This window comes from Falco peregrinus, chromosome 2 (genome assembly GCF_023634155.1).
Source record: "Falco peregrinus isolate bFalPer1 chromosome 2, bFalPer1.pri, whole genome shotgun sequence".
Classification (NCBI taxonomy): Eukaryota; Metazoa; Chordata; class Aves; order Falconiformes; family Falconidae; genus Falco; species Falco peregrinus.
This window is the reverse complement of record NC_073722.1, coordinates 103,405,179-103,421,533: the sequence shown is the minus strand read 5'-3', so window position 1 is coordinate 103,421,533 and position 16,355 is coordinate 103,405,179. Positions and strand designations below refer to the sequence as shown.

At 41.7% G+C, this 16,355-nt stretch overlaps 2 long non-coding RNA genes across 6 annotated transcripts in view; both read left to right on the top strand.

The window, feature by feature from the left end:
* The window catches only part of LOC114011893 (uncharacterized), a 41,811-nt gene extending 40,310 nt beyond the window's left edge, over nucleotides 1-1,501 (top strand). For all 5 annotated transcript variants that reach the window (XR_008746085.1, XR_008746086.1, XR_008746084.1 and 2 more), the window contains 2 exons: nucleotides 474-585; nucleotides 1,375-1,501. This is a non-coding gene — a long non-coding RNA (uncharacterized LOC114011893). The remainder of the gene's footprint in view (nucleotides 1-473; nucleotides 586-1,374) is intronic.
* Nucleotides 1,502-3,109: 1,608 nt separating this feature from the next.
* The window catches only part of LOC114011895 (uncharacterized), a 317,148-nt gene continuing 303,902 nt past the window's right edge, over nucleotides 3,110-16,355 (top strand). Inside the window, exons 1-2 of the long non-coding RNA XR_008745696.1 lie at nucleotides 3,110-3,186; nucleotides 4,956-5,103. This is a non-coding gene — a long non-coding RNA (uncharacterized LOC114011895). The remainder of the gene's footprint in view (nucleotides 3,187-4,955; nucleotides 5,104-16,355) is intronic.

The window sequence follows — 16,355 nt, the reverse complement described above, 5'->3', positions numbered from 1 at the left end:
AATACATTCTGTGTATTAATCATTGGTTGTTATTGACTTGGTGACACATTGCTGTTGGTGAAATGAACTGTGATATAATTAGGAGCAAATAATACCCAGGCATGCTGTGCTAATTATTTTTATGTGAACCCAATTCATTGCTAATATAAATAGCAATATTAATCACAGCAAGTATCAATATTTATGCAGTATGCTTCCATTTAAGTGCAGCTGTAGATGACAATGCTCGTATCTACACCGAAGAACAAGGCATATGTGGGGTTAGTCTTTTTAATCACACCATTATGCATTGTGTCCATTACATGACACAAGGCTAATTGTTCTGTGGTTATAGCAAAGAACTGTAAGACGTTACTCCAGGCTGCTGCACTGCTGAAGCCCCAGGTCTTCAGAGTAATAAACTGAATTGCACGTAGAAGAAATCTGTATTCGTATCTGTTTGTTTTTCCCTCCTCCCATTTCTAACCATATAGGCTGTTAGCACCTCTTGGAAGAGTGCTGGGCACAGCAGGTGTCTTGAGAGGAATGCAAAGAGCTTTCTGCTCCATTTCCATGGAAGGCTCTCTGAAGATGCAGCTGATTTGGGTGAGTCAGGGTCATCTTTCTGCCTCTCAGTTTCCTCATCTTTAAAAGACAGCTGTCATACCCGTAGGTCAGTGCAGCAAATGGCAAACTCAACTGCCCCAGCTGGATTTTCATTCTGTAAAATAAAGCTAGGAGAGTCTGTGTTCGGGTGCCGGTGTCTGAGGATGTAGGTCCAGGTGCTTTGCGTGTTCCAGTGGCTCCTGCTGGGGTACCATCTTTCCTATTACTTAATGTCTTTCCCAGGATATTGCTTTTAACAAGTGTCATGGATTGTTTTGGGTTCAGCCTTACGCTGATTGTACACCTGCCCTGAAAAAAGCAGTGTTGGCCTGTGCAGGTGAGCGGTGCAGACAGAGCTGGCTGTACACACCATAGCAGTATTGGTGCTCAGAGGAGCCCCTGGGCTGGGAAAAGCAAGACTGAAGATTGGCATGTGATCCTGACCCTGGGCAGGGATGTACAGTGCATGCTGCAAAGGTGCACTCAATAAATTAGACAATGATGTATGGCATAGTACATCACATTCTTGAAGGCAAGGCATATATACTCACCAGATAATGTGGAGCATGTGAAGTATTGAATATATCAAAGAAAGATTAATCTTTGTCTGGGAGTAACCCTGCACATTTTCTGTCTAGCTGAGCCAATGCTGTGTAATTTAAAATGTGGAGGGAGTGTGTGTGTTTCTGTATTTGGAGATGGGAGGAATATGGTTGTGTGCATGTTTCGTGTTAGAGGATATCAGGGTATGCATCTGTTAACTTTTAATATTAAGAGATTTCCCTCCAGTATTTTGCAGGAGAAAATGCTTCCTTCACACGTGAGGCCCTTTTCCTAAGTGAGAAACTGTCCCCTGGGTCAAATGTTGCATAAACTGAGAAGAAGCAGCGTGTCCTGTCCTAACAAGGCTTGCAGGCAAGTAACTCATTCTTTCCAATCTGACCAAAGGAGGCAGTTGCTGCAGTGCGTGCTGTGTCATTGGTACCTTCTCCAACACATCAACCCCAAAAAATCAAAGAATAGGAACTGACAGAATAACTGTTGTGTGGCGATTTGGCAAGTACCTGCTAAAAAATGGATATTGTTCTCTGAAGTATTTGTGAGTGAAAGGTTAGCTAAAAATTTCCAATCTCTGGGGTATTCTGTGTTTAAGGACTGATACTGTACAGTTAAAATTGCTACAACTGTTTTCACCTCAACAGTTTGCATCTGCTATATTAATGTGAAAATTTAAAACCTTGGTACAATGTATGAAATGATGATTAATTCACAGCATTTATCTTGGTTTACTAATCATTCTGTTTTTAGCTGATAATTTTATTTGTAATCTCCACAGTTAAATTGCCATAAAATATCATAGTTACAAAGGCATTCATGAGCAGTTGAAAGGATATGACACATTGTAATTTAGGAATTAACGCACACATTAAAAAAGCAAATTCAAGAGAAAGCTACTAATACATGTACATTGTAAGAAAAACAAAGCAGAAGAAAAAAAAAAAAGCTGCAAACCAGAAGATAAGCACATGAGCATTGCAGCTGTATCACTAAATGACACTTTAAAGATATGGTAAATTCCATCCCACCATCTCTGAACAAAGAGTAACAAAGGGCAGAGAAATGTAACAAAATAATCTAGTGCTGAGCATGAGTGGTACCAGCTGGAAAACATTCACAGTCCATGCCTGATTAAGCTCTGCCTTGCTGTCTCTCATAATATGGACAGCTAAAAAATGAAACTCAGATGTATCACTTCCACTGCAGAGGCACCGGGGAGCTCCAGGAAAGGCTGGGGACCTGTGTTAACAAGTAATGCAAAGCTGTGAGCAAGGTGCTCTTTGCTTGCAGCGCTGGGTAGTACCTAATTATAGGACATCCAAGTATAGGACAAGACCTTTGAAGACTGCAGTGGTCTCCAAACCGCACACGCTCTGCTGTCTTTTCAGCTTTCTAAGCCCCACTCCATACCCAGGTGAAGCATGGCTGTGGGCTTACACCGATGGATCTGGGCTGCAGTGCACACACAGGGCTCCGCAGTGGTGGTTTGCTCAGGGCCAGGTCTGTAGTGATGGGAAGCTCTGAGTTGGTCTGTCTTCTACAAGTGCTTCTCACACACTGTAGTTTAAATCTAGGCTGGGCACGTCCATGGAAGCTGCTGTCTGGGAATACCAGCAGTGTCCTCTTCACCGACGTTCCTCTTTGGGTAACATCATCACCATCCGAGAGTGTTGTAGGAAGGAACACGTAGTATCTGCGGTCTGCAAGCAGTACAGACTGAAATTTTTTTCTTCACTACAACAACCAGAAGCTTAAGAAAGGGCGTAGAGGTCGATGAAACAATCAATATAATGATAAGGATTTCGGTACATTTGACATGCACTTAACTAGTTAATTTATTTAAATCTGGCTACTTTATCTCCTGTAATGATTGGTACTGCATAGGTATGATTATGCTTCTTAGATCGCTGTAATTGCATGAAGGAGAAATGTAGAGTTCTATTTCCCTGTTCTTGACTATTAATTGTGTATCTCTGCTTAGGTGCACAGGGAGAGATCCATTTCCTTCATGGCACGAGAGGGACTTAAATGACATGAAATTAAGTAAGGTTTTATTCCACTCTGTGCAGACGACCCTTTGTTATGTGTTTGTTCTTCATAGAAAACAGTTAGTCATTAATCTTATGCAATACAGTAGGGAATCTTATGATCAAGAAATCAAGAGTTCAACCGTGCTTTCTTTGAAAAATGTTTTTAAAAGGCACAGAACATCCCATGGCAAAAGTAATCCTTAGTAATAAAGAGAAGAGTTGAAAGTGGTAGAGGCAGAGTAGCAGTAACTCTTTGGTTACTTCGAACTGTCTTGGGAAATTGCAATTTTTACCTACAAAAGAATGGGAAGAGTTTGAAGAATGGTGTGATAATCTGAGATAGAACCTGTATCTAAACAGGTTGCAGCGTTTAATGGGATCCTGGCTTGCAAACAAACTCATTTCCTTTCACAACACTGTTCATGGAAATGCACGTGTCAGTATGGGTCACTGCTGTTACCCTGCTTTCATTCAAACATCCATTCTAAATAATAATGAATGTTTAAGAAATAGCAGAGGTTTTTTTTTTAATTAGCTCAATCCCTCAGGCACGACTATATTGTGATCTTAAATTCTTCAATTATCTTATTTTTTGTTCTATCATTACCTTGATAATACGTACGCTGCCATTCATGAAGGATTTATAATGTATCTGATTTTACCCATGGATTTTAAAGTAGAATACTAAATACATTTTCATTTAATCCTCCATAATGAGAATAACTGGTCACTTTTTCTGATGAGTTACCTTTCCGCAAGCATGTTACCCACGATAGTACCTGGCCAGGTGATTTCTATGCCATTAACTCTTAGATGATTGAGTTGCTTATAGATAACTGCAAGATAAATAACCCTTGTGTTTCACCAGCCTTTTCTTCAGCCTTCTGCACATTGGTGTGAGTGGGAGAGAGGCTGTATAAAATAACATGTTTTTTACCTGCCAACATCAAATTGAGAATGAGTGATCCTCCTGCCTCTAGCTCTTTGCTCAGCATCTGCATACATGTGTGTTCGGTCTCCCCACATCAAGCAGGTTTTCAGCAAGGGAGTGTCAGGATTACAGGGTTACAACATAGCGCAGGATCATTGGAATATCTTGCAGGGAGTGCACAGCAAGGAGCACACGGGATTGAATGGGAGAGGCAATGACATTATTTTTTAACATTGGGTGGGTTTTTTTCTAGAGCACAAAAAGCATACCAGTAGCTTCTGGGCAGCTTTTCCATTTGTTTGTAATGTTCTCTCTATTGATGCTGCGTCCCAGTAATCAATAAAACTTGATTAAGGATAATAGTGGAAAGCAGCAGCCTGCAACCTCATTAAATGCAAAATCCAGTACAGAATGTGGTGACTAGAGTCAAATAATCATGACTCAAAGAACAAAGATGTGGCTACAGAATAAAAGAAACCAAAGCTGATATTGCCAGGCTTTTTTTCCTCACTGACTTTGTCCCCCAAGAAGGAAGCTGCCACTTGCGTGAGCTGGACATGGAATTACAGCCGGACAGGAGGACAGACCCTGCACGAATAAGTGTCTTGCTAAAGATTTGTTTTCATTCCAGATCAAACCAGAAGCGTTGGTTTAGAAGGACTGAGAAAACAAAATAATTAAGGGGAAAAAATTGTTTTTGAGGCTGAATGAATGCTTTGCCTAACCTTAAATGAGACATTTTATTTTTGCCTCAAGTAGTTTTAAATATTGTATCCATGATTAAAAACAATAAGCATTTTGTAGTGAAATGCTATTTTAAAAAAATTGAAATATTTTTTTTCCTTTCTCAGGATATCTTTTCAAAGTGTCAGTGTGATGGAATAGACACATGAATGTGTTCTGTTCAAATTTGCATTATTCCACTCCAAGAAAGTCTGAGTGCCACCAGATCTATGTGAAGGTGGTGGAAAGAAACCTGCATCTTGATTTTTCGGACTGGTGAGACTTCCTCTCTTCAAGTACAATGCTAGAATCATAAAGTTCAGGGCTGCAAACTGCAAATTTTTAAAAACTCCATTAGTGACTTGAAAATAATGAACAATGGCTTTAATGTAATTGTGGATTCTTTTGATGTGCCTTCTGGTTTCTGGATTGTTAGATTACTCACAGTTATTTCTCCATCTTTTTTGTACCATGACAAAGGCATAATACTCACTTTTTCATTAAGTGGGGGTGTCAGCTAAGCACTGGGAGCTGTGAATTTAAACAGTAGAGCAAGACTGGAAATCTGTAGGATAGGAAAGTTTCTCCTAGGTTGTTTGATGCTGGCTGGAAGCTTTGGTATCTGGAGAGAAAGGAGCTGGCATGCCTGGAACTACTGCTGTTCTTTATGTTGAAATACTTTAAGACTGTAGGTATAGTAAGGGGCAAACCTTTGTTTCTGGAGAGAAAACTTTGTTTCTGCCACCTGGCAAGGTGGGCCTGATGGGGTCAGGGGTTTCAGGAGTGCAGGACTCTGGGATGGTCTATAGGTGGGGAAGGCTGGCTGCTGCGCTTCATCCTGGCAGAGCTAGGAAAGTCTGGGGCAGGATCGTCCTTGCTCACGTTCTTCCCCAGTGGTGCCTCTTCTCTCTTAGGTCTCTTCAGCTGCAGCATATTAAGAGGTCAACCACTGCACCAGGCATGAGAGACTCATACTCTCTAAAGTGTTAGTAAGTAAATTTTGGCTCTGAAATTCATTGTAGCATTAAGGCAATGTTCTAATTATCACATTTTAGAAAGAAAAATGTAATGTTAAAGTAGAGGTACCTGGTGGATGGTAACTTAGATGTTGGTTACTGACAATGCAAACTTGCCCTCATACTTTAGCTTGCCTGGTTAATTGAGGCTGTGTTTGAAATGGTTTCTCTTTTTCTTTTCCCCCAAATGGAAAGTTAAATGCAATCCACTTTCTAGAAGTTGTTTTTAATTTTGCCCATCCAGTAACATGCTCCAGTAATGAAACCTATACCTCTATTTAAAGGTCCCTTGTGTAATTTATAGACCCTATTTTCTTTCCTCGTAAATTCCCACCCTACTTTCTAGGGAGGCAAAGCGTACATTAGCCACTCTCCCTGGAGACTTCCATACCGTGCATATAATAACTGTGAGAAAATAACTCAGCCTAGCAGTGCTGAGTGCACTCAGCTTCCAGCCCCATGCAGAATTGGGTCCTTGGCTTGACCCCCATATGAGCCAACAAGGGGCTATTTTTCTTCCAGGCAGTACAATTTTTGGCATGTGATTTTTTTCCAAAGCAGTGACTTGGAGGAGGAGGGGCTGTGGATTTTTCTTTTGCTCTATTTACGTGAAGTCTCTGACACAAATGCTTCTTTGAAGTGTCTGTAGGATGCTGTAGGGCAACCATATTTCTCATTTTAAAATATCTTTTAAATGACTAAAAACTTCAGAGGTGTGTGTTTGTATGCATAACATAATGTAGAGTTACAAAGATACAACTGCAAACATCCAAAGCAAGCCAGCTTGGTCAAGCTACGCCTGCATTGCAATTTCTCTTCAGTCCTGTGGTTGGGGACCTTTTAGATTAAATTCATTAGTTCATGGTAGTTTTGAGATGTAACATAAGCCTCCAAAGGGATCCTAAGCTTCTCTTTTTTTATTAAAATGAAATCTTCCCTTGGCATTTCTCTAGGCACTTCTCCAGTCACAAATAAAAGGGACACTGCTGAAGGATATTCTGCTGCACACTTAAATGCCAGCAATCCAATTAAAGGAATGCTTAACCTTTTGTAAATAAAGCTATGGCTTGCACTGCCTTTTCGCTAAAGGAAAAAAAATAACTAATTTATTATTAAGCTTCTTACTGAAGACTGATATATGTATTCACAATATAGTTTACAGCATTACAAGGCCAGAATACTATTAAAATTATTCTGTCCCAGAAGGTCAGCTGGCTGCTTTCAAGACAGCTTTGCTAAGTGATATCCTTCTCAAAAGGTACCTCTGAGTCTTTTGCAGTTTCTAGTCACAAAAGTCCTGATCCAGATGTTAGATGCTTCACAACATTTTTTTGTATTTCTGGTTTTTGAGTACAGTTTTTGTTAAAATGAGGATAATTTTCCAATTTTAAACAGTACGTGTGGATTTGGATAGGCATGTGTTCAAACTCTGATGTTCATTGTTCTAAGCCTTAGTCAAAAGAATTTTCAAAGCTAAACAACTAATTCTAAATCTGGATGTCAGTTTTGTATTAATTATAGAAAATTTCAACAGTATTGAAGGCTGTGTTATAATTTATCTTTATTGCCTCTTTTGCTGCTACTCAGTGACTTGGTCTGTCAGGATGTTCTGTCCAGGAAGATTTGGCAGAGATGTCAGACCAAGCCTTGCTCCGCTAGGCCTGGTACCAAACCTGATCAAGGCTTACAATGGGCATGGAGAGGAGGGGGGAGAAGTCAGTTTTCCTGCCTTTCACCATCCTGTAACTCTGTAGGACTTCAAACAGATCTCTGTGGTGGTAGAAAACCCCATCTAACAGTTTTGGTGGTCAAGTTGCACTAAGACAAGATATCCAGATAGAGTCTATATCTTTTGCTCGCCTGGCTGATATGCTGAAGACATGTAAGCCTACTTGAATTCTGAAAAACAAAGACAACCGGAGAGCAATTGCACAGAACAGATTTCAAGTCTGCTGCTTCTGTTTCAGGTCTGAAAAGAAGAGCTTATGTGCCTGAAAGCTTGTGTAAATTTTCCAGGAATAAGAATTGGTTCAGTCTAGGATATGGCCTCTGTATATGAGTCCCAGCTTAACTTTTCTGGATATATTTCTTGCTTTCCTGTTGTGGCACCCTTGAGAGAGGCTGCTCCAGATGCTCTGAATGCCTGTGGTGCAGGAGAAGGCATTTCTGAGGGACAGCGTGACTTGGGCCAGTGGATAGCAGCATCGCGCTTGCTACAAGTCACCTCGGCAGCCCGGGACGGATAAACAAGCGCTGAGGGTACCTGAGTGCCCGCTGGCCTCGTAGCCTGTGCAGCGGTGGTGGCAGCCTTTGGGGAGTGGTACAGGTTACATTACACTGCAATTACCATTTCTCATAGCGCTTTTACTTCTGCGTGCACATTTTATTTGGTCCAAACACTTTGCAAGCAAAGGCTGAAAAATGCAACTATTCATTATACAGAAAGGGAGGTCCTTTCCTCAGTTAATGTATGTGCATTTGTTGTATGGAAAAAGGTTAAATGGTAACAAGAAAGATCGGGCAGGAGTCCAGCACTTTATAGCCTCACTGGGACAGTGCCCGAGTTCTGTATTAACAGTTTATCAAAATTCCTTGTTCTTGAGGCCACAATATGAGTAATAATAGCAGCATAAAGAAGGATGGTGAGTAGCAGAAATGGAGGTCAGCACTGCACATTACGATCATGTTAACATTGAGTTCATTATTGTTGTGTGGCCAAGACCTGAACAACTCTGATTGTTGTTCAGTTTGTGATCCACACCTGTAAAGTGTTTTGTGGCTCTGTGAATTAAAAAGGGTTGTATTAGAGATAGGAGTTGTGCATATAATATTCTAAGTCTTTTGTCCCCGTTGAAAATCACAGACCAAAAGGAAGCCATGTCTCACCAGCTGCCAAGGTTCAGTAGTGAGGTGCCGTGGAGAACAACACTGCATATAGCAATCAGTGCAGCAGAAGCCTTAAAAAGGCATAAAATCATGAAGAGAGGTTTGCTCCTTCATGCAATCTCTGGTTCAGAACTGGTTATGCTTTTGTTTCCCTCTTCAGTAATCGTCAGCAATAAAACTGAAGAAACGAAGATTTCAGTGAAATTGTGCCACCAATTGGAAGGCAGTGGGTTTGCTTTTGTTTTGTCAGATTTCTCCAAACGGGGCTTTAACTTTGAAAAAATATTAAGTCAAACTTAGGGCTGAATTGCTGTGGGTTGCATTTTGTGTTACCATACAGGTCAGAGAGAACCTGGTTACATTCTTGCATTATTTCACTTTTTTTACAGAATGCACAGCTGACGATGGTTCTCCCTTTGCGTAATCTTTCCAATTAGTTGGGTTTTTTTAACCAAACTGACACATACGTTCTCCTGTCCCCAGTTTCTTCAAAGAACAACAGTGCAGGGGGTTCAGGAAGAACATCTCAGTGTTGATTCTTTTTCTGAAGGAAAAAAATATCTTTCCAGGATCTGAGTGCTGAAAGTGACAAAGGGCCGTTTGGATGGCAGTAAGACATTGCCATCAAGCTGCAATGCCGTCACTGCCTGTGAGCAGGGTAAACCAGGGCTGCTCTTGAGAATTCCCGATGATAATCTAGGACATTGTTGTACTTAGCCCAGTGTGCTGTAGGTTCCCGGGTGTCTGTAATTGGTGGGGACACAGAGGTCTGTTGTCTGCATGTCTGCGATGTCTGGGGTTTGCCAGCTGGCTTATTCTTTTATGTTTGTGCGTTGTGCCTGCTTGCAACTTGGCATGATGTTTTTTGGGGTTGTGTTTTGGTGGTGGTTTTTTTTTGTTGTTGTTGCTTGCAAGGCAGATATATTTTCTTTTCCTTGTAAGCTATGGAAAAACCTAAAGCTTCTTAAAAAAATTTTTTTTAAGCAATTTGGCTTTTTGAAAGTGCATAATTGAAGAGCTCTGAAATAATTGGCTTATTATAGTGCACCCGTAAAAACGAATTTGCATCTCATTTATGAACTATTAGATTCCCTATTACATGAGACTGATTGTTCTTAATGTGACTTGCATGTAATTTAGCATTCTTTACTCAAACACTTTGCAGCTAAACACTGGGGGAGGGAAGTTCATTCCAAAATCGTGGCACCAAAACTTAGATTACGGAGCATCCACAACTGGATCCTGCACAGGGTGCGCTCAGTACGCTCTGTCTCTGTAAGCCCATCCCAGTCCCATACTGTGGTGCAGAAGCCCAAGATGACCCGACTGATTTTTCCCTTCCCTCTTCACCATTGTTAAGGCCTGGTCACGCTGCAGTGAGAAGTGTGATTGCTAAAGACAAACCTGAGCTGCAAGGACTCAAGTCATTTCCCAGTGCCGTGGACATACTTCTGCAACCCGTGCTGCAGCCTTCACTGTGGTCATCACCCAGGCTCGTTACCCCACGGTGACAGGAACGTGCCGCCTGCTGCCAACATGCTGCCAAGTGCAGCATCAGCGTGGTGCTCAGGTCACCTCTGGAGTCCCCACTTTAAGGACTGTTGGGAAGCTCATCCCCAGAGCTCGGCACTGCTGCCCGTGTCCCTCTGTTGCTGGTTGTGGGGAAAGCGGTGGCTATGCTGAGCTGACCCCTCGCACAGAGGGCTAGAGGTGCTGCACGTATCTGCAATGAAGTTACACTGGTGGTCAAAGCTTTTGTGTGGGCATGTGTGTGAGGATTGCTGAGCAAATGCTTTCCAGCTGCTGGGCCGGGCAATCTGCATGTATCAAAGTGTCGGAAATGCCCATCTGTGCTGTGCCGAAAGGTGCTCCGTCACACCAGCAACAGGACGCTAACGCAATGAGGAGTCGTTACCTCCCGTGTGCTCTGTCAGCATTTCCTGTGTGTAAGCATTAGTTCAGGTGATTATTAAGCCCAGCCTAGATATCTGTGACTCCCTTTTGAGTCGAAGGAGGGGCAGAGATGACAAGAATAAAAATACAGCAAAATGCAGGGTCACCTTGTGGAATGAGGGAGGATTCTGGGGGGGTGGTTGTAGAAATTATGTCGTGGTTGAAGGGAAGGTGGCAAGCAGGCCCCTTGCATGAAATTCTACAGAATTACTGAACTGTAATTTCAGAATATTTTATTTGCTGTAGGTAGCAAATGACAAAATAAATTATATACCTAAGTGCTATCTAATAAATACGAAAACTGCCATGGTCTTCGTAAGAGGCTAATGTTAGTCCCTCCTTGGACACAGCCAGTTAAGAAAATATTGATACAGACTGTTCAGCAGGAGCAAGTGGAGCAAGCCCTGGGGTCTAGGTTTGAATGTCAGTAGTTCCAAAAAATATATAGATACTCCTGTGTGCAGTTTTACCAGAAAGCCTGTAGAGAATTCAGTTTTTTATCAACTCTTGTTTAGCTGGTGGAACATGTGGTTTAATCCAGTGCATGATCCTATTGTTTCTTTCAGGGCAGCAGGTATGCAGTACACTGGGTGAGGTAAGGGGAAGGAATTCTGGATCAAAGCATCATAAAGGGACCTCATGCTCCTTCAGACAAAATAAAATATGTATAATTCTGTTAACTTCAGCAGAGTAACTAAGCAATGTTGACAGCAGTTACATCAGAACAGTGCTGAAATACTTTGTATTTTGTTTGCCTTTCTTCTTGATTGTAAATCCCCTCTGAATTTCTGTTCAGCAGTGCGGTATATACAGCCAGAATTACGTGATACAGCAACAGCCAGGGAAGCAGAAATTATCCCTGCAGTCCTCTAATCGCTCTCTTACACCAGTGTATAGCGGATTAAACTTGGGTTCAGATATGTGGATGTACTGCATCTTTAAGATGTGTTTTGTAGGGAGATTAATCACATTCTGTATTAGAGCAGATTAGAAGGGTGTCAGTGCCGATCCTGGGTGTTTCTGGGCTGTCCCATGCTGTTGGGGGAGCAATGACCAGTCCGAGCCCAACCTCCCTTTGGGGCTGAGGCTGGTGCAGCAGGGCGCACTGCAGGGCGAGGGGCTCTGCAGGCAGTAGCCCCTTACAGCTCTTACATTAACATCCTTCTTCCACTTCTTCCTTTTACTGTATGGCAGACTTTGTTACTGTGTTGTTTAGGGGTGGTTTTCCACCTCAGAACCCGTGAAAGGTTGTAATAAGGATTCAGAGTTCAGGGGTTAAGCAGAATTGATCTGTTAGCTTTTCCAAGAGAGGCATGCTGCTGCCCTGGCCTTTGAAGGATAAATGTCTTGTTCAGACAAATCCACGTTGCTTTTCAGAGGGGATGGCTTTGCTGCACAGCCGCTGCCCGGGAGCACGATGCTGCGGAGGTGGCTCTGTAGGGCAGGGAAGAACAAGCTTCTGTTGTCTTTTGAGGGGATGGTGGAAACACGCATTTTCAAAGCAGCTAGTTGTTTTGTAAATGTCTGGTTTTTAGTTCACAAATAAACAAGTTTGGAGTCTGTTTCCATTGCAGAAGGTGGATTCTAGACACAAGTTCAAAGATTCCTTTCAGCTTTCACTAGTTGGCAATCAAAAGCACCCATCAGCCTGGATCAAGCATTTTAGTTATCTGCTTCAGCTTAAACTCGTAGTTGTGAGTAAAGGAAAAGTCTGTATGGAGTTGAGGCTCTAAGATCTATTCCCTCTCTCCCCCTTCTTTCTTGTAATGCCTGTTTTCTGAGGAGAGCTTCCTTTCTCCCACCACAGGTAAAGGTTATGTTGCTGGCGTTTTTTTTCTCAGAAAACTCATTACAGTTGTGCCTCACCATACTAAGCTGCAGGTGCCTGGGGGTTAACTGCTCTGGCTTGTACACCAGTACACATCGAGGCACCTTCTGTCTCAACACTTGCTTGAAATGGAGGGAGGAACGAGGTGGGAAAATGTTTGTCCTCATGCAACAGAGGTGCAGAGAAACCGTGTGGCCTCGCCAGTGTCACACGGGAAGCCTGTGGGGAGCCAGGAACTGAATCTCCTGGAATCCCGTGTAGCTCTTGCCTCCTGGAAGCAGCATTGCTACTTGTTTGCAAATACTGCTGTTTGTTTTCTAAAACATATATTTAAAGGACACACGACGCTTACTAATAAATGAAATTAAAAGGGCAAAAGCTGGAGAGAGACAGTAGAGGGAAATTCCTATACCTGTTATCGTGTTCATTACTCACCACTGTTTGTGTTTTTTCATTGCTACAGATCACCACACAGACATAATGCTAATTATCTGTGCAGGAGGTCGTTTTTGCATGCTAAAGGAAAACACTGGTATGTCTTGCTAATTTGATCTTAATATCTGTGCCGTGCTATTGTTTGGCCTAGAAATTAGATTGCTTTTTATTAATATAATTGGCTAATTAAAACATCTTCTGTAGGAGATGGGGAAGATACCCACAGTCCTTATGTGACTTGGGACATAATAAAGTAAACATGAGTCAGTTCTTAATCCAACAAGAGCTCGTTTAGAGCACAAAGAAAGGAGTATCCTCAATAAGATTTTCCTAACAAGTCTTTGAGGTCCAGTAATTTAGGGTCCAGTCGTTCACCTTTGAAGTGGAGATAGAAACACTGGAACTTAGAAGAACCAGCCCTGTAGGACTTCTGTGGCAATACCTAAAAGGTAAGTAACTGTGATCAATTCCATATATTTGCAGTATTTTATATATTTAGTCATTATATGTTCCCTGCCTGGGGCTAGGTGTGAAGATGTAAAGCAACAGAAAAGAGTAAAGTTGCACCAAAACATACCCCCTCTGTCCCAGCAACTAAAACATACCTGGTTTTGCAACCTGAACAGACAGCCTGGATATTTTCTTCCTTCCCTGCTACTGCTTGTTACCTGGGCTGGGTCCCCGGCGGGGAAATCGCGCTGGGCAGAGCCACCGCTTTCCTCTCACCCTCTGTTCAGGAGATGAGTAGACAGGAAGGGACGAGCGTTACCTCTGCCCTAACAGTGAAGGTGGAGCAGTGCGGGAAGTAACTTCCAATAAACAGATCGTTCTTGTCTCAGGTCCCAGCTTCAACAGCCACAGCCTCCTTTCCCCAGGATTGGATTCCACCTTAATACATTATCCTTCAGACGGGACTCAAGGAAAAAGCCAATCCTAGACAATCTATCTTTGAGCCTGGAAAGAGTCTGAGAGACTTATGCTAATCATATTTAATTTGTATATGCAAATGATTATAACTAAATGTAGGCTTCCCTTAGTATCTTCAATTAAAAGCTCTGGATGTACTCCAAAGTTACAAATTCCTTCACTAAGCCAGTAGGGAATGATAATGAATTATTGCTAATATAGCCATAAAGCTTTTATTTGCATAAGTAATATGAAGCTAATGTGTGGATAAAATTAAACTTTAAAATGAAATATTATTAAAACAAAACTGTTAATGAATTTGGACACATTACTGAGCAGGTATATTTGGCAGCTGGCTAGAACAGATAACTCTAATAGAAGTCTAGTTGAATCAAAATCAATATTGAACATTACATAACACATTGAAGATAGTTTAGCAAGTTATATGTGCTCATCTTCTCGGTTCTGATGTGCTTCATCATTGTTAGCTTTCACAATCACAACTAAAACAAAAGAAGGTGTCATAATGCAGGCAGGAGAACAAAATCCCAAAATTTGAGTATTTCATTCTCTTTTTTACTGTTACAATTAGATTGGCTTGAGAGAAGATGCCCTGGATTCTCACTAGTATGGAAGAAAAATTGAAGATTGAAAGTCACATTATAAGTAGATGACAGACTTACATGCTGCTTATACCAGCAGTGTTACTGTTGTTACCATATTAAGATTGTTATTACTAAGGCTGGACTTTTTTCTTCTTGAAATGTTTTGCTAATCATCTTTCACTCTTCTTCATATTGCAGAAGTCTTTCTTTAATCCCTTGTGGATACTTTCAGCTGCAACAGTTCAGGGGAGTTACTCCAGACTGAAATAATCTTAAAACCAAAATAGCATTAGGCAAAGGAACTTACTCCCAAATAGTGAATTTTACCTCTGTAAGCAAGCTGTAGAAAGATACAGGGTGCAGTGTTGTGATCCATTTTTTTCTTTCTTCCACTGCCACACGTGAAACAGGATCTAAGCAACATCTCTGTTGGCATGTGGCGTTGTATACTTTTTATGCTGACTTCCTGACAGAAATGCAGAGTAATTGCTGCAGTTGCCTTTCTTAAATGTGTACATCAGACTTGCCTCCATTTCACTCCTGTACAAGACACACGCTGCTGCCTTTTACAACATCACTCATTTACACAGGCGTAGCTTTACTCCTGATTTACACCCAGCTGCTCCAGTGCAGAAAGGTTCAGTTGCAGTTACATGGCAGTTGCCCTTTTTCTATAAAGCAACGTACACGAAACTGTATAAAGCAACACCTGGATGTTTTATCAAGATATCCCAAGCCCACTCGCTTCTGGGGCTAGACATGGACTGCATTGTGAGTGCCTGCCTCTTCTGCCACCAAGATGCCATTGAGACAAGATGGAGTCGTTGAATGTTTGGACTCGCAGAGAAAGGAGCATTTTCAGGGTTACAGGTTTCATTATCGTGACTGAGAAATGAATTCATTTTCTCTTTTGTGCAGGGGGATTCTGTACTTCACCTTTTTGTAGAGGCCAAAACTCTGACACCTGAAAAGATGAAAGCTGTCAGCTCTCAGCTGGTGTTTCATCCCTTGTGGAAAGGCCTGTGTTGACTTTAACTATCTAAGAATTTTTCCATATCTGTGTTCTTTCAGACTAAGTGTTTCAGAAATAACCTAGTGAAGCTGTTGCATTTCTGTGGGGCTTGCATACCTGACCTACATACACAGCTTTGAAAATTCCAGTTCCTGGGAAATAAAATTGAGTGTTGCTTTATGATGCAAAAAAATACATTAGGTTTTCCTTTATTTTTTCTCTATATTCTATATGAATAGTTTTGGTGACAGAAATTAGGAGATATTTCCCTTGGTGTTTCATTTCAGTTACTTGTACTGCAGCATGAAATTAATTCCCTCTCTGTACCAAGAACAGACTTTGAAGCTAAAACCAAGCATGGTAAATCAGACTGGCTAGCTCCTCATTTATAGTTTGACTCTGACATGTGTGATAACCTTTCTGCTGTGGGATACTGCCATATTTTGTGTCCAAAGAAGAGATTGCTACCTGGAATACCAAGTGTTATCTACTTGCAGATGTCTTTTCCATTTTTGCATGTGTATGTATTATGTTTAGCAATTTTACCTGATTTTATGCATGTAACATGCCAAACTTAGAAGTTAGGCTTTTTCTTACTCAGAATGTAATTGTGTCCTAACTCAGAGATTATGGGGAAAAGCACTAAAAAGCTGGCTGTGTTTGTTGTAAGTATGCTGTTCCCTGGAAGACTAGATGCAAACTTAGCCTTTGCACCCCAGAGGAGACTGCAGAGTTTGCAGGGGGATTATTAATTTCGAGGAGAGCGGTACCCAGTTTCCCCACCTACCTGGAGTGAGTTCCATCAGGTTGTACCAGCTCAAAGGTTTGCAGTGTAGGCATGTGTCTGTGGCGCAGCTCCGTGCCCCTCTCTGGTGCCAGGGCAGCAG